At 45.7% G+C, this 20,781-nt stretch overlaps 23 non-coding genes across 23 annotated transcripts; all 23 read left to right on the top strand.

Annotated features, from left to right (window-relative positions):
* Nucleotides 1-1,799: 1,799 nt before the first annotated feature.
* On the top strand, nucleotides 1,800-1,886 carry trnay-gua (transfer RNA tyrosine (anticodon GUA)). The gene is given in 2 exon segments: nucleotides 1,800-1,836; nucleotides 1,851-1,886. It is a non-coding gene; the product is annotated as a tRNA-Tyr (tRNA).
* A 591-nt stretch (nucleotides 1,887-2,477) lies between these two features.
* On the top strand, nucleotides 2,478-2,564 carry trnay-gua (transfer RNA tyrosine (anticodon GUA)). Its single transcript is given in 2 exon segments — nucleotides 2,478-2,514; nucleotides 2,529-2,564. It is a non-coding gene; the product is annotated as a tRNA-Tyr (tRNA).
* A 1,268-nt stretch (nucleotides 2,565-3,832) lies between these two features.
* trnay-gua (transfer RNA tyrosine (anticodon GUA)) lies at nucleotides 3,833-3,919 on the top strand. The gene is given in 2 exon segments: nucleotides 3,833-3,869; nucleotides 3,884-3,919. It is a non-coding gene; the product is annotated as a tRNA-Tyr (tRNA).
* A 1,267-nt stretch (nucleotides 3,920-5,186) lies between these two features.
* Nucleotides 5,187-5,273, top strand: trnay-gua (transfer RNA tyrosine (anticodon GUA)). Its single transcript is given in 2 exon segments — nucleotides 5,187-5,223; nucleotides 5,238-5,273. It is a non-coding gene; the product is annotated as a tRNA-Tyr (tRNA).
* Nucleotides 5,274-5,863: 590 nt separating this feature from the next.
* Nucleotides 5,864-5,950, top strand: trnay-gua (transfer RNA tyrosine (anticodon GUA)). Its single transcript is given in 2 exon segments — nucleotides 5,864-5,900; nucleotides 5,915-5,950. It is a non-coding gene; the product is annotated as a tRNA-Tyr (tRNA).
* Nucleotides 5,951-6,540: 590 nt separating this feature from the next.
* Nucleotides 6,541-6,627, top strand: trnay-gua (transfer RNA tyrosine (anticodon GUA)). Its single transcript is given in 2 exon segments — nucleotides 6,541-6,577; nucleotides 6,592-6,627. It is a non-coding gene; the product is annotated as a tRNA-Tyr (tRNA).
* Nucleotides 6,628-7,218: 591 nt separating this feature from the next.
* On the top strand, nucleotides 7,219-7,305 carry trnay-gua (transfer RNA tyrosine (anticodon GUA)). Its single transcript is given in 2 exon segments — nucleotides 7,219-7,255; nucleotides 7,270-7,305. It is a non-coding gene; the product is annotated as a tRNA-Tyr (tRNA).
* Nucleotides 7,306-8,573: 1,268 nt separating this feature from the next.
* Nucleotides 8,574-8,660, top strand: trnay-gua (transfer RNA tyrosine (anticodon GUA)). The gene is given in 2 exon segments: nucleotides 8,574-8,610; nucleotides 8,625-8,660. It is a non-coding gene; the product is annotated as a tRNA-Tyr (tRNA).
* A 1,267-nt stretch (nucleotides 8,661-9,927) lies between these two features.
* trnay-gua (transfer RNA tyrosine (anticodon GUA)) lies at nucleotides 9,928-10,014 on the top strand. The gene is given in 2 exon segments: nucleotides 9,928-9,964; nucleotides 9,979-10,014. It is a non-coding gene; the product is annotated as a tRNA-Tyr (tRNA).
* A 590-nt stretch (nucleotides 10,015-10,604) lies between these two features.
* Nucleotides 10,605-10,691, top strand: trnay-gua (transfer RNA tyrosine (anticodon GUA)). Its single transcript is given in 2 exon segments — nucleotides 10,605-10,641; nucleotides 10,656-10,691. It is a non-coding gene; the product is annotated as a tRNA-Tyr (tRNA).
* Nucleotides 10,692-11,281: 590 nt separating this feature from the next.
* On the top strand, nucleotides 11,282-11,368 carry trnay-gua (transfer RNA tyrosine (anticodon GUA)). The gene is given in 2 exon segments: nucleotides 11,282-11,318; nucleotides 11,333-11,368. It is a non-coding gene; the product is annotated as a tRNA-Tyr (tRNA).
* Nucleotides 11,369-11,959: 591 nt separating this feature from the next.
* trnay-gua (transfer RNA tyrosine (anticodon GUA)) lies at nucleotides 11,960-12,046 on the top strand. The gene is given in 2 exon segments: nucleotides 11,960-11,996; nucleotides 12,011-12,046. It is a non-coding gene; the product is annotated as a tRNA-Tyr (tRNA).
* Nucleotides 12,047-12,636: 590 nt separating this feature from the next.
* On the top strand, nucleotides 12,637-12,723 carry trnay-gua (transfer RNA tyrosine (anticodon GUA)). The gene is given in 2 exon segments: nucleotides 12,637-12,673; nucleotides 12,688-12,723. It is a non-coding gene; the product is annotated as a tRNA-Tyr (tRNA).
* A 590-nt stretch (nucleotides 12,724-13,313) lies between these two features.
* trnay-gua (transfer RNA tyrosine (anticodon GUA)) lies at nucleotides 13,314-13,400 on the top strand. The gene is given in 2 exon segments: nucleotides 13,314-13,350; nucleotides 13,365-13,400. It is a non-coding gene; the product is annotated as a tRNA-Tyr (tRNA).
* A 591-nt stretch (nucleotides 13,401-13,991) lies between these two features.
* Nucleotides 13,992-14,078, top strand: trnay-gua (transfer RNA tyrosine (anticodon GUA)). Its single transcript is given in 2 exon segments — nucleotides 13,992-14,028; nucleotides 14,043-14,078. It is a non-coding gene; the product is annotated as a tRNA-Tyr (tRNA).
* Nucleotides 14,079-14,669: 591 nt separating this feature from the next.
* Nucleotides 14,670-14,756, top strand: trnay-gua (transfer RNA tyrosine (anticodon GUA)). The gene is given in 2 exon segments: nucleotides 14,670-14,706; nucleotides 14,721-14,756. It is a non-coding gene; the product is annotated as a tRNA-Tyr (tRNA).
* Nucleotides 14,757-16,024: 1,268 nt separating this feature from the next.
* trnay-gua (transfer RNA tyrosine (anticodon GUA)) lies at nucleotides 16,025-16,111 on the top strand. The gene is given in 2 exon segments: nucleotides 16,025-16,061; nucleotides 16,076-16,111. It is a non-coding gene; the product is annotated as a tRNA-Tyr (tRNA).
* Nucleotides 16,112-16,701: 590 nt separating this feature from the next.
* Nucleotides 16,702-16,788, top strand: trnay-gua (transfer RNA tyrosine (anticodon GUA)). The gene is given in 2 exon segments: nucleotides 16,702-16,738; nucleotides 16,753-16,788. It is a non-coding gene; the product is annotated as a tRNA-Tyr (tRNA).
* A 590-nt stretch (nucleotides 16,789-17,378) lies between these two features.
* Nucleotides 17,379-17,465, top strand: trnay-gua (transfer RNA tyrosine (anticodon GUA)). Its single transcript is given in 2 exon segments — nucleotides 17,379-17,415; nucleotides 17,430-17,465. It is a non-coding gene; the product is annotated as a tRNA-Tyr (tRNA).
* Nucleotides 17,466-18,056: 591 nt separating this feature from the next.
* trnay-gua (transfer RNA tyrosine (anticodon GUA)) lies at nucleotides 18,057-18,143 on the top strand. The gene is given in 2 exon segments: nucleotides 18,057-18,093; nucleotides 18,108-18,143. It is a non-coding gene; the product is annotated as a tRNA-Tyr (tRNA).
* Nucleotides 18,144-18,734: 591 nt separating this feature from the next.
* trnay-gua (transfer RNA tyrosine (anticodon GUA)) lies at nucleotides 18,735-18,821 on the top strand. The gene is given in 2 exon segments: nucleotides 18,735-18,771; nucleotides 18,786-18,821. It is a non-coding gene; the product is annotated as a tRNA-Tyr (tRNA).
* Nucleotides 18,822-19,412: 591 nt separating this feature from the next.
* trnay-gua (transfer RNA tyrosine (anticodon GUA)) lies at nucleotides 19,413-19,499 on the top strand. The gene is given in 2 exon segments: nucleotides 19,413-19,449; nucleotides 19,464-19,499. It is a non-coding gene; the product is annotated as a tRNA-Tyr (tRNA).
* Nucleotides 19,500-20,090: 591 nt separating this feature from the next.
* trnay-gua (transfer RNA tyrosine (anticodon GUA)) lies at nucleotides 20,091-20,177 on the top strand. The gene is given in 2 exon segments: nucleotides 20,091-20,127; nucleotides 20,142-20,177. It is a non-coding gene; the product is annotated as a tRNA-Tyr (tRNA).
* The last annotated feature ends 604 nt before the right edge of the window (nucleotides 20,178-20,781 follow it).

Consider the following 20,781-nt stretch of genomic DNA (forward strand, 5'->3'; position numbering starts at 1 on the left):
AAATTGCAACAATCATTCGGTCTCCAGCTCACACAAGGATAACTTTTTCTGCAGTTGTGCCAAGTTTTTGATTTTTGCCTAGTGTTTCCCCAGAAGCAAATTATTCCCTGACCGGGAACAAACCCCGGGATGCGGCGGTGAGAGCGCAGAATCCTAACCACGAGAACATCGTGGAGAAGGCAAAAGCGATTTCGCAGTGAGGGGGGTAAACAGCATTCTTTACCGTCGGCTCACTTTTTCTCTATCCCCAAACGCAACTACTTGCAATCAAAGGGGATGTAGCTCAGCGGAAGAGAGTGTTGGTTGCTTGAATGAGGACCTGGGTTCAATCTCCAGCATCTCCACGAAACCACCAAACTCAGCAGATTACATTTTTAACGGGAACATATGTGTCTGCAGCACTTCAGACCATCTAGGTGATGGCATTTGTCTAAATTAGACAACCTTCGATTGCTCAGTTGGTGGAGCGGAGGACTGTAGGTGAAAGTGCAGCAATCCTTATGTCGCTGGTTCAAATCCGGCTCGAAGGATTGTGTATTTTCTTGTGGCTTACGCCAACGTTTTGACAGCAGTGCACTTTGACCTGTGCTTGACAAACAAATTAACTTTCCCTGAGTGCCGAAATCTTCAATTGTTGTCCTTTGATAGGAATGTTGGTAGAGCAGCAGAGAGTACTTAAAATTGCAACAATCATTCGGTCTCCAGCTCACACAAGGATAACTTTTTCTGCAGTTGTGCCAAGTTTTTGATTTTTGCCTAGTGTTTCCCCAGAAGCAAATTATTCCCTGACCGGGAACAAACCCCGGGATGCGGCGGTGAGAGCGCAGAATCCTAACCACGAGAACATCGTGGAGAAGGCAAAAGCGATTTCGCAGTGAGGGGGGTAAACAGCATTCTTTACCGTCGGCTCACTTTTTCTCTATCCCCAAACGCAACTACTTGCAATCAAAGGGGATGTAGCTCAGCGGAAGAGAGTGTTGGTTGCTTGAATGAGGACCTGGGTTCAATCTCCAGCATCTCCACGAAACCACCAAACTCAGCAGATTACATTTTTAACGGGAACATATGTGTCTGCAGCACTTCAGACCATCTAGGTGATGGCATTTGTCTAAATTAGACAACCTTCGATTGCTCAGTTGGTGGAGCGGAGGACTGTAGGTGAAAGTGCAGCAATCCTTATGTCGCTGGTTCAAATCCGGCTCGAAGGATTGTGTATTTTCTTGTGGCTTACGCCAACGTTTTGACAGCAGTGCACTTTGACATGTGCTTGACAAACAAATTAACTTTCCCTGAGTGCCGAAATCTTCAATTGTTGACCTTTGATAGGAATGTTGGTAGAGCAGCAGAGAGTACTTAAAATTGCAACAATCCTTCGGTCTCCAGCTCACACAAGGATAACTTTTTCTGCACTTGTGCCAAGTTTTTGATTTTTGCCTAGTGTTTCCCCAGAAGCAAATTATTCCCTGACCGGGAACAAACCCCGGGACGCGGCGGTGAGAGCGCAGAATCCTAACCACGAGAACATCGTGGAGAAGGCAAAAGCGATTTCGCAGTGAGGGGGCTAAACAGCATTCTTTACCGTCGGCTCACTTTTTCTCTATCCCCAAACGCAACTACTTGCAATCAAAGGGGATGTAGCTAAGCGGAAGAGAGTGTTGGTTGCTTGAATGAGGACCTAGGTTCAATCTCCAGCATCTCCACGAAACCACCAAACTCAGCAGATTACATTTTTAACGGGAACATATGTGTCTGCAGCACTTCAGACCATCTAGGTGATGGCATTTGTCTAAATTCGACAACCTTCGATAGCTCAGTTGGTAGAGCGGAGGACTGTAGGTGAAAGTGCAGCAATCCTTAGGTCGCTGGTTCAAATCCGGCTCGAAGGATTGTGTTTTTTCTTGTGGCTTACGCCAACGTTTTGACAGCAATGCACTTTGACCTGTGCTTGACAAACAAATTAACTTTCCCTGAGTGCCGAAATCTTCAATTGTTGTCCTTTGATAGGAATGTTGGTAGAGCAGCAGAGAGTACTTAAAATTGCAACAATCCTTCGGTCTCCAGCTCACACAAGGATAACTTTTTCTGCAGTTGTGCCAAGTTTTTGATTTTTGCCTAGTGTTTCCCCAGAAGCAAATTATTCCCTGACCGGGAACAAACCCCGGGATGCCGCGGTGAGAGCGCAGAATCCTAACCACGAGAACATCGTGGAGAAGGCAAAAGCGATTTCGCAGTGAGGGGGGTAAACAGCATTCTTTACCGTCGGCTCACTTTTTCTCTATCCCCAAACGCAACTACTTGCAATCAAAGGGGATGTAGCTCAGCGGAAGAGAGTGTTGGTTGCTTGAATGAGGACCTGGGTTCAATCTCCAGCATCTCCACGAAACCACCAAACTCAGCAGATTACATTTTTAACGGGAACATATGTGTCTGCAGCACTTCAGACCATCTAGGTGATGGCATTTGTCTAAATTAGACAACCTTCGATAGCTCAGTTGGTAGAGCGGAGGACTGTAGGTGAAAGTGCAGCAATCCTTAGGTCCCTGGTTCAAATCCGGCTCGAAGGATTGTGTATTTTCTTGTGGCTTACGCCAACGTTTTGACAGCAGTGCACTTTGACATGTGCTTGACAAACAAATTAACTTTCCCTGAGTGCCGAAATTTTCAATTGTTGACCTTTGATAGGAATGTTGGTAGAGCAGCAGAGAGTACTTAAAATTGCAACAATCCTTCGGTCTCCAGCTCACACAAGGATAACTTTTTCTCCAGTTGTGCCAAGTTTTTGATTTTTGCCTAGTGTTTCCCCAGAAGCAAATTATTCCCTGACCGGGAACAAACCCCGGGATGCGGCGGTGAGAGCGCAGAATCCTAACCACGAGAACATCGTGGAGAAGGCAAAAGCGATTTCGCAGTGAGGGGGCTAAACAGCATTCTTTACCGTCGGCTCACTTTTTCTCTATCCCCAAACGCAACTACTTGCAATCAAAGGGGATGTAGCTAAGCGGAAGATAGTGTTGGTTGCTTGAATGAGGACCTGGGTTCAATCTCCAGCATCTCCACGAAACCACCAAACTCAGCAGATTAAATTTTTAACGGGAACATATGTGTCTGCAGCACTTCAGACCATCTAGGTGATGGCATTTGTATAAATTAGACAACTTTCGATAGCTCAGTTGGTAGAGTGGAGGACTGTAGGTGAAAGTGCAACAATCCTTAGATCGCTGGTTCAAATCCGGCTCGAATGATTGTGTATTTTCTTGTGGCTTAAGCCAACGTTTTGACAGCAGTGCACTTTGACATGTGCTTGACAAACAAATTAACTTTCCCTGAGTGCCGAAATCTTCAATTGTTGACCTTTGATAGGAATGTTGGTAGAGCAGCAGAGAGTACTTAAAATTGCAACAATCCTTCGGTCTCCAGCTCACACAAGGATAACTTTTTCTGCAGTTGTGCCAAGTTTTTGATTTTTGCCTAGTGTTTCCCCAGAAGCAAATTATTCCCTGACCGGGAACAAACCCTGGGATGCGGCGGTGAGAGCGCCGAATCCTAACCACTAGAACATCGTGGAGAAGGCAAAAGCGATTTCGCAGTGAGGGGGCTAAACAGCATTCTTTACCGTCGGCTCATTTTTCTCTATCCCCAAACGCAACTACTTGCAATCAAAGGGGATGTAGCTAAGCGGAAGATAGTGTTGGTTGCTTGAATGAGGACCTGGGTTCAATCTCCAGCATCTCCACGAAACCACCAAACTCAGCAGATTACATTTTTAACGGGAACATATGTGTCTGCAGCACTTCAGACCATCTAGGTGATGAGATTTGTCTAAATTAGACAACCTTCGATAGCTCAGTTGGTAGAGCGGCGGACTGTAGGTGATAGTGCAGCAATCCTTAGATCGCTGGTTCAAATCCGGCTCGAAGGATTGTGTATTTTCTTGTGGCTTACGCCAACGTTTTGACAGCAGTGCACTTTGACATGTGCATGACAAACAAATTAACTTTCCCTGAGTGCCGAAATCTTCAATTGTTGACCTTTGATAGGAATGTTGGTAGAGCAGCAGAGAGTACTTAAAATTGCAACAATCCTTCGGTCTCCAGCTCACACAAGGATAACTTTTTCTGCAGTTGTGCCAAGTTTTTGATTTTTGCCTAGTGTTTCCCCAGAAGCAAATTATTCCCTGACCGGGAACAAACCCCGGGACGCGGCGGTGAGAGCGCAGAATCCTAACCACGAGAACATCGTGGAGAAGGCAAAAGCGATTTCGCAGTGAGGGGGCTAAACAGCATTCTTTACCGTCGGCTCACTTTTTCTCTATCCCCAAACGCAACTACTTGCAATCAAAGGGATGTAGCTCAGCGGAAGAGAGTGTTGGTTGCTTGAATGAGTACCTGGGTTCAATCTCCAGCATCTCCACGAAACCACCAAACTCAGCAGATTAAATTTTTAACGGGAACATATGTGTCTGCAGCACTTCAGACCATCTAGGTGATGGCATTTGTATAAATTAGACAACTTTCGATAGCTCAGTTGGTAGAGTGGAGGACTGTAGGTGAAAGTGCAACAATCCTTAGATCGCTGGTTCAAATCCGGCTCGAATGATTGTGTATTTTCTTGTGGCTTAAGCCAACGTTTTGACAGCAGTGCACTTTGACATGTGCTTGACAAACAAATTAACTTTCCCTGAGTGCCGAAATCTTCAATTGTTGACCTTTGATAGGAATGTTGGTAGAGCAGCAGAGAGTACTTAAAATTGCAACAATCCTTCGGTCTCCAGCTCACACAAGGATAACTTTTTCTGCAGTTGTGCCAAGTTTTTGATTTTTGCCTAGTGTTTCCCCAGAAGCAAATTATTCCCTGACCGGGAACAAACCCTGGGATGCGGCGGTGAGAGCGCCGAATCCTAACCACTAGAACATCGTGGAGAAGGCAAAAGCGATTTCGCAGTGAGGGGGCTAAACAGCATTCTTTACCGTCGGCTCATTTTTCTCTATCCCCAAACGCAACTACTTGCAATCAAAGGGGATGTAGCTAAGCGGAAGATAGTGTTGGTTGCTTGAATGAGGACCTGGGTTCAATCTCCAGCATCTCCACGAAACCACCAAACTCAGCAGATTACATTTTTAACGGGAACATATGTGTCTGCAGCACTTCAGACCATCTAGGTGATGAGATTTGTCTAAATTAGACAACCTTCGATAGCTCAGTTGGTAGAGCGGCGGACTGTAGGTGATAGTGCAGCAATCCTTAGGTCGCTGGTTCAAATCCGGCTCGAAGGATTGTGTATTTTCTTGTGGCTTACGCCAACGTTTTGACAGCAGTGCACTTTGACATGTGCATGACAAACAAATTAACTTTCCCTGAGTGCCGAAATCTTCAATTGTTGACCTTTGATAGGAATGTTGGTAGAGCAGCAGAGAGTACTTAAAATTGCAACAATCCTTCGGTCTCCAGCTCACACAAGGATAACTTTTTCTGCAGTTGTGCCAAGTTTTTGATTTTTGCCTAGTGTTTCCCCAGAAGCAAATTATTCCCTGACCGGGAACAAACCCCGGGACGCGGCGGTGAGAGCGCAGAATCCTAACCACGAGAACATCGTGGAGAAGGCAAAAGCGATTTCGCAGTGAGGGGGCTAAACAGCATTCTTTACCGTCGGCTCACTTTTTCTCTATCCCCAAACGCAACTACTTGCAATCAAAGGGATGTAGCTCAGCGGAAGAGAGTGTTGGTTGCTTGAATGAGGACCTGGGTTCAATCTCCAGCATCTCCACGAAACCACCAAACTCAGCAGATTACATTTTTAACGGGAACATATGTGTCTGCAGCACTTCAGACCATCTAGGTGATGGCATTTGTCTAAATTCGACAACCTTCGATAGCTCAGTTGGTAGAGCGGAGGACTGTAGGTGAAAGTGCAGCAATCCTTAGGTCGCTGGTTCAAATCCGGCTCGAAGGATTGTATATTTTCTTGTGGCTTACGCCAACGTTTTGACAGCAGTGCACTTTGACATGTGCTTGACAAACAAATTAACTTTCCCTGAGTGCCGAAATCTTCAATTGTTGACCTTTGATAGGAATGTTGGTAGAGCAGCAGAGAGTTCTTAAAATTGCAACAATCCTTCGGTCTCCAGCTCACACAAGGATAACTTTTTCTACAGTTGTGCCAAGTTTTTGATTTTTGCCTAGTGTTTCCCCAGAAGCAAATTATTCCCTGACCGGGAACAAACCCCGGGACGCGGCGGTGAGAGCGCAGAATCCTAACCACGAGAACATCGTGGAGAAGGCAAAAGCGATTTCGCAGTGAGGGGGCTAAACAGCATTCTTTACCGTCGGCTCACTTTTTCTCTATCCCCAAACGCAACTACTTGCAATCAAAGGGGATGTAGCTAAGCGGAAGAGAGTGTTGGTTGCTTGAATGAGGACCTAGGTTCAATCTCCAGCATCTCCACGAAACCACCAAACTCAGCATATTACATTTTTAACGGAACATATGTGTCTGCAGCACTTCAGACCATCTAGGTGATGGCATTTGTCTAAATCCGACAACCTTCGATAGCTCAGTTGGTAGAGCAGAGGACTGTAGGTGAAAGTGCAGCAATCCTTAGGTCGCTGGTTCAAATCCGGCTCGAAGGATTGTATCTTTTCTTGTGGCTTACGCCAACGTTTTGACAGCAGTGCACTTTGACATGTGCTTGACAAACAAATTAACGTTCCCTGAGTGCCGAAATCTTCAATTATTGACCTTTGATAGGAATGTTGGTAGAGCAGCAGAGAGTACTTAAAATTGCAACAATCCTTCGGTCTCCAGCTCACACAAGGATAACTTTTTCTGCACTTGTGCCAAGTTTTTGATTTTTGCCTAGTGTTTCCCCAGAAGCAAATTATTCCCTGACCGGGAACAAACCCCGGGACGCGGCGGTGAGAGCGCAGAATCCTAACCACGAGAACATCGTGGAGAAGGCAAAAGCGATTTCGCAGTTAGGGGGCTAAACAGCATTCTTTACCGTCGGCTCACTTTTTCTCTATCCCCAAACGCAACTACTTGCAATCAAAGGGGATGTAGCTAAGCGGAAGAGAGTGTTGGTTGCTTGAATGAGGACCTAGGTTCAATCTCCAGCATCTCCACGAAACCACCAAACTCAGCATATTACATTTTTAACGGGAACATATGTGTCTGCAGCACTTCAGACCATCTAGGTGATGGCATTTGTCTAAATCCGAAAACCTTCGATAGCTCAGTTGGTAGAGCGGAGGACTGTAGGTGAAAGTGCAGCAATCCTTAGGTCCCTGGTTCAAATCCGGCTCGAAGGATTGTGTATTTTCTTGTGGCTTACGCCAACGTTTTGACAGCAGTGCACTTTGACATGTGCTTGACAAACAAATTAACTTTCCCTGAGTGCCGAAATTTTCAATTGTTGACCTTTGATAGGAATGTTGGTAGAGCAGCAGAGAGTACTTAAAATTGCAACAATCCTTCGGTCTCCAGCTCACACAAGGATAACTTTTTCTCCAGTTGTGCCAAGTTTTTGATTTTTGCCTAGTGTTTCCCCAGAAGCAAATTATTCCCTGACCGGGAACAAACCCCGGGATGCGGCGGTGAGAGCGCAGAATCCTAACCACGAGAACATCGTGGAGAAGGCAAAAGCGATTTCGCAGTGAGGGGGCTAAACAGCATTCTTTACCGTCGGCTCACTTTTTCTCTATCCCCAAACGCAACTACTTGCAATCAAAGGGGATGTAGCTAAGCGGAAGATAGTGTTGGTTGCTTGAATGAGGACCTGGGTTCAATCTCCAGCATCTCCACGAAACCACCAAACTCAGCAGATTAAATTTTTAACGGGAACATATGTGTCTGCAGCACTTCAGACCATCTAGGTGATGGCATTTGTATAAATTAGACAACTTTCGATAGCTCAGTTGGTAGAGTGGAGGACTGTAGGTGAAAGTGCAACAATCCTTAGATCGCTGGTTCAAATCCGGCTCGAATGATTGTGTATTTTCTTGTGGCTTAAGCCAACGTTTTGACAGCAGTGCACTTTGACATGTGCTTGACAAACAAATTAACTTTCCCTGAGTGCCGAAATCTTCAATTGTTGACCTTTGATAGGAATGTTGGTAGAGCAGCAGAGAGTACTTAAAATTGCAACAATCCTTCGGTCTCCAGCTCACACAAGGATAACTTTTTCTGCAGTTGTGCCAAGTTTTTGATTTTTGCCTAGTGTTTCCCCAGAAGCAAATTATTCCCTGACCGGGAACAAACCCTGGGATGCGGCGGTGAGAGCGCCGAATCCTAACCACTAGAACATCGTGGAGAAGGCAAAAGCGATTTCGCAGTGAGGGGGCTAAACAGCATTCTTTACCGTCGGCTCATTTTTCTCTATCCCCAAACGCAACTACTTGCAATCAAAGGGGATGTAGCTAAGCGGAAGATAGTGTTGGTTGCTTGAATGAGGACCTGGGTTCAATCTCCAGCATCTCCACGAAACCACCAAACTCAGCAGATTACATTTTTAACGGGAACATATGTGTCTGCAGCACTTCAGACCATCTAGGTGATGAGATTTGTCTAAATTAGACAACCTTCGATAGCTCAGTTGGTAGAGCGGCGGACTGTAGGTGATAGTGCAGCAATCCTTAGGTCGCTGGTTCAAATCCGGCTCGAAGGATTGTGTATTTTCTTGTGGCTTACGCCAACGTTTTGACAGCAGTGCACTTTGACATGTGCATGACAAACAAATTAACTTTCCCTGAGTGCCGAAATCTTCAATTGTTGACCTTTGATAGGAATGTTGGTAGAGCAGCAGAGAGTACTTAAAATTGCAACAATCCTTCGGTCTCCAGCTCACACAAGGATAACTTTTTCTGCAGTTGTGCCAAGTTTTTGATTTTTGCCTAGTGTTTCCCCAGAAGCAAATTATTCCCTGACCGGGAACAAACCCCGGGACGCGGCGGTGAGAGCGCAGAATCCTAACCACGAGAACATCGTGGAGAAGGCAAAAGCGATTTCGCAGTGAGGGGGCTAAACAGCATTCTTTACCGTCGGCTCACTTTTTCTCTATCCCCAAACGCAACTACTTGCAATCAAAGGGATGTAGCTCAGCGGAAGAGAGTGTTGGTTGCTTGAATGAGTACCTGGGTTCAATCTCCAGCATCTCCACGAAACCACCAAACTCAGCAGATTAAATTTTTAACGGGAACATATGTGTCTGCAGCACTTCAGACCATCTAGGTGATGGCATTTGTATAAATTAGACAACTTTCGATAGCTCAGTTGGTAGAGTGGAGGACTGTAGGTGAAAGTGCAACAATCCTTAGATCGCTGGTTCAAATCCGGCTCGAATGATTGTGTATTTTCTTGTGGCTTAAGCCAACGTTTTGACAGCAGTGCACTTTGACATGTGCTTGACAAACAAATTAACTTTCCCTGAGTGCCGAAATCTTCAATTGTTGACCTTTGATAGGAATGTTGGTAGAGCAGCAGAGAGTACTTAAAATTGCAACAATCCTTCGGTCTCCAGCTCACACAAGGATAACTTTTTCTGCAGTTGTGCCAAGTTTTTGATTTTTGCCTAGTGTTTCCCCAGAAGCAAATTATTCCCTGACCGGGAACAAACCCTGGGATGCGGCGGTGAGAGCGCCGAATCCTAACCACTAGAACATCGTGGAGAAGGCAAAAGCGATTTCGCAGTGAGGGGGCTAAACAGCATTCTTTACCGTCGGCTCATTTTTCTCTATCCCCAAACGCAACTACTTGCAATCAAAGGGGATGTAGCTAAGCGGAAGATAGTGTTGGTTGCTTGAATGAGGACCTGGGTTCAATCTCCAGCATCTCCACGAAACCACCAAACTCAGCAGATTACATTTTTAACGGGAACATATGTGTCTGCAGCACTTCAGACCATCTAGGTGATGAGATTTGTCTAAATTAGACAACCTTCGATAGCTCAGTTGGTAGAGCGGCGGACTGTAGGTGATAGTGCAGCAATCCTTAGGTCGCTGGTTCAAATCCGGCTCGAAGGATTGTGTATTTTCTTGTGGCTTACGCCAACGTTTTGACAGCAGTGCACTTTGACATGTGCATGACAAACAAATTAACTTTCCCTGAGTGCCGAAATCTTCAATTGTTGACCTTTGATAGGAATGTTGGTAGAGCAGCAGAGAGTACTTAAAATTGCAACAATCCTTCGGTCTCCAGCTCACACAAGGATAACTTTTTCTGCAGTTGTGCCAAGTTTTTGATTTTTGCCTAGTGTTTCCCCAGAAGCAAATTATTCCCTGACCGGGAACAAACCCCGGGACGCGGCGGTGAGAGCGCAGAATCCTAACCACGAGAACATCGTGGAGAAGGCAAAAGCGATTTCGCAGTGAGGGGGCTAAACAGCATTCTTTACCGTCGGCTCACTTTTTCTCTATCCCCAAACGCAACTACTTGCAATCAAAGGGATGTAGCTCAGCGGAAGAGAGTGTTGGTTGCTTGAATGAGGACCTGGGTTCAATCTCCAGCATCTCCACGAAACCACCAAACTCAGCAGATTACATTTTTAACGGGAACATATGTGTCTGCAGCACTTCAGACCATCTAGGTGATGGCATTTGTCTAAATTCGACAACCTTCGATAGCTCAGTTGGTAGAGCGGAGGACTGTAGGTGAAAGTGCAGCAATCCTTAGGTCGCTGGTTCAAATCCGGCTCGAAGGATTGTATATTTTCTTGTGGCTTACGCCAACGTTTTGACAGCAGTGCACTTTGACATGTGCTTGACAAACAAATTAACTTTCCCTGAGTGCCGAAATCTTCAATTGTTGACCTTTGATAGGAATGTTGGTAGAGCAGCAGAGAGTTCTTAAAATTGCAACAATCCTTCGGTCTCCAGCTCACACAAGGATAACTTTTTCTACAGTTGTGCCAAGTTTTTGATTTTTGCCTAGTGTTTCCCCAGAAGCAAATTATTCCCTGACCGGGAACAAACCCCGGGACGCGGCGGTGAGAGCGCAGAATCCTAACCACGAGAACATCGTGGAGAAGGCAAAAGCGATTTCGCAGTGAGGGGGCTAAACAGCATTCTTTACCGTCGGCTCACTTTTTCTCTATCCCCAAACGCAACTACTTGCAATCAAAGGGGATGTAGCTAAGCGGAAGAGAGTGTTGGTTGCTTGAATGAGGACCTAGGTTCAATCTCCAGCATCTCCACGAAACCACCAAACTCAGCATATTACATTTTTAACGGAACATATGTGTCTGCAGCACTTCAGACCATCTAGGTGATGGCATTTGTCTAAATCCGACAACCTTCGATAGCTCAGTTGGTAGAGCAGAGGACTGTAGGTGAAAGTGCAGCAATCCTTAGGTCGCTGGTTCAAATCCGGCTCGAAGGATTGTATCTTTTCTTGTGGCTTACGCCAACGTTTTGACAGCAGTGCACTTTGACATGTGCTTGACAAACAAATTAACGTTCCCTGAGTGCCGAAATCTTCAATTATTGACCTTTGATAGGAATGTTGGTAGAGCAGCAGAGAGTACTTAAAATTGCAACAATCCTTCGGTCTCCAGCTCACACAAGGATAACTTTTTCTGCACTTGTGCCAAGTTTTTGATTTTTGCCTAGTGTTTCCCCAGAAGCAAATTATTCCCTGACCGGGAACAAACCCCGGGACGCGGCGGTGAGAGCGCAGAATCCTAACCACGAGAACATCGTGGAGAAGGCAAAAGCGATTTCGCAGTTAGGGGGCTAAACAGCATTCTTTACCGTCGGCTCACTTTTTCTCTATCCCCAAACGCAACTACTTGCAATCAAAGGGGATGTAGCTAAGCGGAAGAGAGTGTTGGTTGCTTGAATGAGGACCTAGGTTCAATCTCCAGCATCTCCACGAAACCACCAAACTCAGCATATTACATTTTTAACGGGAACATATGTGTCTGCAGCACTTCAGACCATCTAGGTGATGGCATTTGTCTAAATCCGAAAACCTTCGATAGCTCAGTTGGTAGAGCGGAGGACTGTAGGTGAAAGTGCAGCAATCCTTAGGTCGCTGGTTCAAATCCGGCTCGAAGGATTGTGTATTTTCTTGTGGCTTACGCCAACGTTTTGACAGCAGTGCACTTTGACATGTGCATGACAAACAAATTAACTTTCCCTGAGTGCCGAAATCTTCAATTGTTGACCTTTGATAGGAATGTTGGTAGAGCAGCAGAGAGTACTTAAAATTGCAACAATCCTTCGGTCTCCAGCTCACACAAGGATAACTTTTTCTGCAGTTGTGCCAAGTTTTTGATTTTTGCCTAGTGTTTCCCCAGAAGCAAATTATTCCCTGACCGGGAACAAACCCCGGGACGCGGCGGTGAGAGCGCAGAATCCTAACCACGAGAACATCGTGGAGAAGGCAAAAGCGATTTCGCAGTGAGGGGGCTAAACAGCATTCTTTACCGTCGGCTCACTTTTTCTCTATCCCCAAACGCAACTACTTGCAATCAAAGGGATGTAGCTCAGCGGAAGAGAGTGTTGGTTGCTTGAATGAGGACCTGGGTTCAATCTCCAGCATCTCCACGAAACCACCAAACTCAGCAGATTACATTTTTAACGGGAACATATGTGTCTGCAGCACTTCAGACCATCTAGGTGATGGCATTTGTCTAAATTCGACAACCTTCGATAGCTCAGTTGGTAGAGCGGAGGACTGTAGGTGAAAGTGCAGCAATCCTTAGGTCGCTGGTTCAAATCCGGCTCGAAGGATTGTATATTTTCTTGTGGCTTACGCCAACGTTTTGACAGCAGTGCACTTTGACATGTGCTTGACAAACAAATTAACTTTCCCTGAGTGCCGAAATCTTCAATTGTTGACCTTTGATAGGAATGTTGGTAGAGCAGCAGAGAGTTCTTAAAATTGCAACAATCCTTCGGTCTCCAGCTCACACAAGGATAACTTTTTCTACAGTTGTGCCAAGTTTTTGATTTTTGCCTAGTGTTTCCCCAGAAGCAAATTATTCCCTGACCGGGAACAAACCCCGGGACGCGGCGGTGAGAGCGCAGAATCCTAACCACGAGAACATCGTGGAGAAGGCAAAAGCGATTTCGCAGTGAGGGGGCTAAACAGCATTCTTTACCGTCGGCTCACTTTTTCTCTATCCCCAAACGCAACTACTTGCAATCAAAGGGGATGTAGCTAAGCGGAAGAGAGTGTTGGTTGCTTGAATGAGGACCTAGGTTCAATCTCCAGCATCTCCACGAAACCACCAAACTCAGCATATTACATTTTTAACGGAACATATGTGTCTGCAGCACTTCAGACCATCTAGGTGATGGCATTTGTCTAAATCCGACAACCTTCGATAGCTCAGTTGGTAGAGCAGAGGACTGTAGGTGAAAGTGCAGCAATCCTTAGGTCGCTGGTTCAAATCCGGCTCGAAGGATTGTATCTTTTCTTGTGGCTTACGCCAACGTTTTGACAGCAGTGCACTTTGACATGTGCTTGACAAACAAATTAACGTTCCCTGAGTGCCGAAATCTTCAATTATTGACCTTTGATAGGAATGTTGGTAGAGCAGCAGAGAGTACTTAAAATTGCAACAATCCTTCGGTCTCCAGCTCACACAAGGATAACTTTTTCTGCACTTGTGCCAAGTTTTTGATTTTTGCCTAGTGTTTCCCCAGAAGCAAATTATTCCCTGACCGGGAACAAACCCCGGGACGCGGCGGTGAGAGCGCAGAATCCTAACCACGAGAACATCGTGGAGAAGGCAAAAGCGATTTCGCAGTTAGGGGGCTAAACAGCATTCTTTACCGTCGGCTCACTTTTTCTCTATCCCCAAACGCAACTACTTGCAATCAAAGGGGATGTAGCTAAGCGGAAGAGAGTGTTGGTTGCTTGAATGAGGACCTAGGTTCAATCTCCAGCATCTCCACGAAACCACCAAACTCAGCATATTACATTTTTAACGGGAACATATGTGTCTGCAGCACTTCAGACCATCTAGGTGATGGCATTTGTCTAAATCCGAAAACCTTCGATAGCTCAGTTGGTAGAGCGGAGGACTGTAGGTGAAAGTGCAGCAATCCTTAGGTCGCTGGTTCAAATCCGGCTCGAAGGATTGTGTATTTTCTTGTGGCTTACGCCAACGTTTTGACAGCAGTGCACTTTGACATGTGCTTGACAAACAAATTAACGTTCCCTGAGTGCCGAAATCTTCAATTGTTGACCTTTGATAGGAATGTTGGTAGAGCAGCAGAGAGTACTTAAAATTGCAACAATCCTTCGGTCTCCAGCTCACACAAGGATAACTTTTTCTGCACTTGTGCCAAGTTTTTGATTTTTGCCTAGTGTTTCCCCAGAAGCAAATTATTCCCTGACCGGGAACAAACCCCGGGACGCGGCGGTGAGAGCGCAGAATCCTAACCACGAGAACATCGTGGAGAAGGCAAAAGCGATTTCGCAGTGAGGGGGCTAAAATGCATTCTTTACCGTCGGCTCACTTTTTCTCTATCCCCAAACGCAACTACTTGCAATCAAAGGGGATGTAGCTAAGCGGAAGATAGTGTTGGTTGCTTGAATGAGGACCTGGGTTCAATCTCCAGCATCTCCACGAAACCACCAAACTCAGCAAATTACATTTTTAACGGGAACATATGTGTCTGCAGCACTTCAGACCATCTAGGTGATGGCATTTGTCTAAATTAGACAACCTTCGATAGCTCAGTTGGTAGAGCGGAGGACTGTAGGTGAAAGTGCAGCAATCCTTAGGTCCCTGGTTCAAATCCGGCTCGAAGGATTGTGTATTTTCTTGTGGCTTACGCCAACGTTTTGACAGCAGTGCACTTTGACATGTGCTTGACAAACAAATTAACTTTCCCTGAGTGCCGAAATTTTCAATTGTTGACCTTTGATAGGAATGTTGGTAGAGCAGCAGAGAGTACTTAAAATTGCAACAATCCTTCGGTCTCCAGCTCACACAAGGATAACTTTTTCTCCAGTTGTGCCAAGTTTTTGATTTTTGCCTAGTGTTTCCCCAGAAGCAAATTATTCCCTGACCGGGAACAAACCCCGGGATGCGGCGGTGAGAGCGCAGAATCCTAACCACGAGAACATCGTGGAGAAGGCAAAAGCGATTTCGCAGTGAGGGGGCTAAACAGCATTCTTTACCGTCGGCTCACTTTTTCTCTATCCCCAAACGCAACTACTTGCAATCAAAGGGGATGTAGCTAAGCGGAAGATAGTGTTGGTTGCTTGAATGAGGACCTGGGTTCAATCTCCAGCATCTCCACGAAACCACCAAACTCAGCAGATTAAATTTTTAACGGGAACATATGTGTCTGCAGCACTTCAGACCATCTAGGTGATGGCATTTGTATAAATTAGACAACTTTCGATAGCTCAGTTGGTAGAGTGGAGGACTGTAGGTGAAAGTGCAACAATCCTTAGATCGCTGGTTCAAATCCGGCTCGAATGATTGTGTATTTTCTTGTGGCTTAAGCCAACGTTTTGACAGCAGTGCACTTTGACATGTGCTTGACAAACAAATTAACTTTCCCTGAGTGCCGAAATCTTCAATTGTTGACCTTTGATAGGAATGTTGGTAGAGCAGCAGAGAGTTCTTAAAATTGCAACAATCCTTCGGTCTCCAGCTCACACAAGGATAACTTTTTCTGCAGTTGTGCCAAGTTTTTGATTTTTGCCTAGTGTTTCCCCAGAAGCAAATTATTCCCTGACCGGGAACAAACCCTGGGATGCGGCGGTGAGAGCGCCGAATCCTAACCACTAGAACATCGTGGAGAAGGCAAAAGCGATTTCGCAGTGAGGGGGCTAAACAGCATTCTTTACCGTCGGCTCATTTTTCTCTATCCCCAAACGCAACTACTTGCAATCAAAGGGGATGTAGCTAAGCGGAAGATAGTGTTGGTTGCTTGAATGAGGACCTGGGTTCAATCTCCAGCATCTCCACGAAACCACCAAACTCAGCAGATTACATTTTTAACGGGAACATATGTGTCTGCAGCACTTCAGACCATCTAGGTGATGAGATTTGTCTAAATTAGACAACCTTCGATAGCTCAGTTGGTAGAGCGGCGGACTGTAGGTGATAGTGCAGCAATCCTTAGGTCGCTGGTTCAAATCCGGCTCGAAGGATTGTGTATTTTCTTGTGGCTTACGCCAACGTTTTGACAGCAGTGCACTTTGACATGTGCATGACAAACAAATTAACTTTCCCTGAGTGCCGAAATCTTCAATTGTTGACCTTTGATAGGAATGTTGGTAGAGCAGCAGAGAGTACTTAAAATTGCAACAATCCTTCGGTCTCCAGCTCACACAAGGATAACTTTTTCTGCAGTTGTGCCAAGTTTTTGATTTTTGCCTAGTGTTTCCCCAGAAGCAAATTATTCCCTGACCGGGAACAAACCCCGGGACGCGGCGGTGAGAGCGCAGAATCCTAACCACGAGAACATCGTGGAGAAGGCAAAAGCGATTTCGCAGTGAGGGGGCTAAACAGCATTCTTTACCGTCGGCTCACTTTTTCTCTATCCCCAAACGCAACTACTTGCAATCAAAGGGATGTAGCTCAGCGGAAGAGAGTGTTGGTTGCTTGAATGAGGACCTGGGTTCAATCTCCAGCATCTCCACGAAACCACCAAACTCAGCAGATTACATTTTTAACGGGAACATATGTGTCTGCAGCACTTCAGACCATCTAGGTGATGGCATTTGTCTAAATTCGACAACCTTCGATAGCTCAGTTGGTAGAGCGGAGGACTGTAGGTGAAAGTGCAGCAATCCTTAGGTCGCTGGTTCAAATCCGGCTCGAAGGATTGTATATTTTCTTGTGGCTTACGCCAACGTTTTGACAGCAGTGCACTTTGACATGTGCTTGACAAACAAATTAACTTTCCCTGAGTGCCGAAATCTTCAATTGTTGACCTTTGATAGGAATGTTGGTAGAGCAGCAGAGAGTTCTTAAAATTGCAACAATCCTTCGGTCTCCAGCTCACACAAGGATAACTTTTTCTACAGTTGTGCCAAGTTTTTGATTTTTGCCTAGTGTTTCCCCAGAAGCAAATTATTCCCTGACCGGGAACAAACCCCGGGACGCGGCGGTGAGAGCGCAGAATCCTAACCACGAGAACATCGTGGAGAAGGCAAAAGCGATTTCGCAGTGAGGGGGCTAAACAGCATTCTTTACCGTCGGCTCACTTTTTCTCTATCCCCAAACGCAACTACTTGCAATCAAAGGGGATGTAGCTAAGCGGAAGAGAGTGTTGGTTGCTTGAATGAGGACCTAGGTTCAATCTCCAGCATCTCCACGAAACCACCAAACTCAGCATATTACATTTTTAACGGAACATATGTGTCTGCAGCACTTCAGACCATCTAGGTGATGGCATTTGTCTAAATCCGACAACCTTCGATAGCTCAGTTGGTAGAGCAGAGGACTGTAGGTGAAAGTGCAGCAATCCTTAGGTCGCTGGTTCAAATCCGGCTCGAAGGATTGTATCTTTTCTTGTGGCTTACGCCAACGTTTTGACAGCAGTGCACTTTGACATGTGCTTGACAAACAAATTAACGTTCCCTGAGTGCCGAAATCTTCAATTATTGACCTTTGATAGGAATGTTGGTAGAGCAGCAGAGAGTACTTAAAATTGCAACAATCCTTCGGTCTCCAGCTCACACAAGGATAACTTTTTCTGCAGTTGTGCCAAGTTTTTGATTTTTGCCTAGTGTTTCCCCAGAAGCAAATTATTCCCTGACCGGGAACAAACCCCGGGACGCGGCGGTGAGAGCGCAGAATCCTAACCACGAGAACATCGTGGAGAAGGCAAAAGCGATTTCGCAGTTAGGGGGCTAAACAGCATTCTTTACCGTCGGCTCACTTTTTCTCTATCCCCAAACGCAACTACTTGCAATCAAAGGGGATGTAGCTAAGCGGAAGAGAGTGTTGGTTGCTTGAATGAGGACCTAGGTTCAATCTCCAGCATCTCCACGAAACCACCAAACTCAGCATATTACATTTTTAACGGGAACATATGTGTCTGCAGCACTTCAGACCATCTAGGTGATGGCATTTGTCTAAATCCGAAAACCTTCGATAGCTCAGTTGGTAGAGCGGAGGACTGTAGGTGAAAGTGCAGCAATCCTTAGGTCGCTGGTTCAAATCCGGCTCGAAGGATTGTGTATTTTCTTGTGGCTTACGCCAACGTTTTGACAGCAGTGCACTTTGACATGTGCTTGACAAACAAATTAACGTTCCCTGAGTGCCGAAATCTTCAATTGTTGACCTTTGATAGGAATGTTGGTAGAGCAGCAGAGAGTACTTAAAATTGCAACAATCCTTCGGTCTCCAGCTCACACAAGGATAACTTTTTCTGCACTTGTGCCAAGTTTTTGATTTTTGCCTAGTGTTTCCCCAGAAGCAAATTATTCCCTGACCGGGAACAAACCCCGGGACGCGGCGGTGAGAGCGCAGAATCCTAACCACGAGAACATCGTGGAGAAGGCAAAAGCGATTTCGCAGTGAGGGGGCTAAAATGCATTCTTTACCGTCGGCTCACTTTTTCTCTATCCCCAAACGCAACTACTTGCAATCAAAGGGGATGTAGCTAAGCGGAAGATAGTGTTGGTTGCTTGAATGAGGACCTGGGTTCAATCTCCAGCATCTCCACGAAACCACCAAACTCAGCAAATTACATTTTTAACGGGAACATATGTGTCTGCAGCACTTCAGACCATCTAGGTGATGGCATTTGTCTAAATTCGACAACCTTCGATAGCTCAGTTGGTAGAGCGGAGGACTGTAGGTGAAAGTGCAGCAATCCTTAGGTCGCTGGTTCAAATCCGGCTCGAAGGATTGTATATTTTCTTGTGGCTTACGCCAACGTTTTGACAGCAGTGCACTTTGACATGTGCTTGATAAACAAATTAACTTTCCCTGAGTGCCGAAATCTTCAATTGTTGACCTTTGATAGGAATGTTGGTAGAGCAGCAGAGAGTACTTAAAATTGCAACAATCCTTCGGTCTCCAGCTCACACAAGGATAACTTTTTCTACAGTTGTGCCAAGTTTTTGATTTTTGCCTAGTGTTTCCCCAGAAGCAAATTATTCCCTGACCGGGAACAAACCCCGGGACGCGGCGGTGAGAGCGCAGAATCCTAACCACGAGAACATCGTGGAGAAGGCAAAAGCGATTTCGCAGTGAGGGGGCTAAACAGCATTCTTTACCGTCGGCTCACTTTTTCTCTATCCCCAAACGCAACTACTTGCAATCAAAGGGGATGTAGCTAAGCGGAAGAGAGTGTTGGTTGCTTGAATGAGGACCTAGGTTCAATCTCCAGCATCTCCACGAAACCACCAAACTCAGCATATTACATTTTTAACGGGAACATATGTGTCTGCAGCACTTCAGACCATCTAGGTGATGGCATTTGTCTAAATCCGACAACCTTCGATAGCTCAGTTGGTAGAGTGGAGGACTGTAGGTGAAATTGCAGCAATCCTTAGGTCGCTGGTTCAAATCCGGCTCGAAGGATTGTGTATTTTCTTGTGGCTTACGCCAACGTTTTGACAGCAGTGCACTTTGACATGTGCTTGACAAACAAATTAACGTTCCCTGAGTGCCGAAATCTTCAATTGTTGACCTTTGATAGGAATGTTGGTAGAGCAGCAGAGAGTACTTAAAATTGCAACAATCCTTCGGTCTCCAGCTCACACAAGGATAACTTTTTCTGCACTTGTGCCAAGTTTTTGATTTTTGCCTAGTGTTTCCCCAGAAGCAAATTATTCCCTGACCGGGAACAAACCCCGGGACGCGGCGGTGAGAGCGCAGAATCCTAACCACGAGAACATCGTGGAGAAGGCAAAAGCGATTTCGCAGTGAGGGGGCTAAACAGCATTCTTTACCGTCGGCTCACTTTTTCTCTATCCCCAAACGCAACTACTGGCAATCAAAGGGGATGTAGCTCAGCGGAAGAGAGTGTTGGTTGCTTGAATGAGCACCTGGGTTCAATCTCCAGCATCTCCACGAAACCACCAAACTCAGCAGATTACATTTTTAACGGGAACATATGTGTCTGCAGCACTTCAGACCATCTAGGTGATGGCATTTGTCTAATTTCGACAACCTTCGATAGCTCAGTTGGTAGAGCGGAGGACTGTAGGTGAAAGTGCAGCAATCCTTAGGTCGCTGGTTCAAATCCGGCTCGAAGGATTGTGTATTTTCTTGTGGCTTACGCCAACGTTTTGACAGCAGTGCACTTTGACCTGTGCTTGACAAACAAATTAACTTTCCCTGAGTGCCGAAATCTTCAATTGTTGACCTTTGATAGGAATGTTGGTAGAGCAGCAGAGAGTACTTAAAATTGCAACAATCCTTCGGTCTCCAGCTCACACAAGGATAACTTTTTCTGCAGTTGTGCCAAGTTTTTGATTTTTGCCTAGTGTTTCCCCAGAAGCAAATTATTCCCTGACCGGGAACAAACCCCGGGATGCGGCGGTGAGAGCGCCGAATCCTAACCACTAGAACATCGTGGAGAAGGCAAAAGCGATTTCGCAGTGAGGGGGCTAAACAGCATTCTTTACCGTCGGCTCACTTTTTCTCTATCCCCAAACGCAACTACTTGCAATCAAAGGGGATGTAGCTAAGCGGAAGATAGTGTTGGTTGCTTGAATGAGGACCTGGGTTCAATCTCCAGCATCTCCACGAAACCACCAAACTCAGCAGATTACATTTTTAACGGGAACATATGTGTCTGCAGCACTTCAGACCATCTAGGTGATGGCATTTGTCTAAATTAGACAACCTTCGATTGCTC

The sequence above is a fragment of the Salmo salar genome, chromosome 07 (assembly GCF_965601325.2).
Source record: "Salmo salar chromosome 07, fSalSal1, whole genome shotgun sequence".
Classification (NCBI taxonomy): domain Eukaryota; kingdom Metazoa; phylum Chordata; class Actinopteri; order Salmoniformes; family Salmonidae; genus Salmo; species Salmo salar.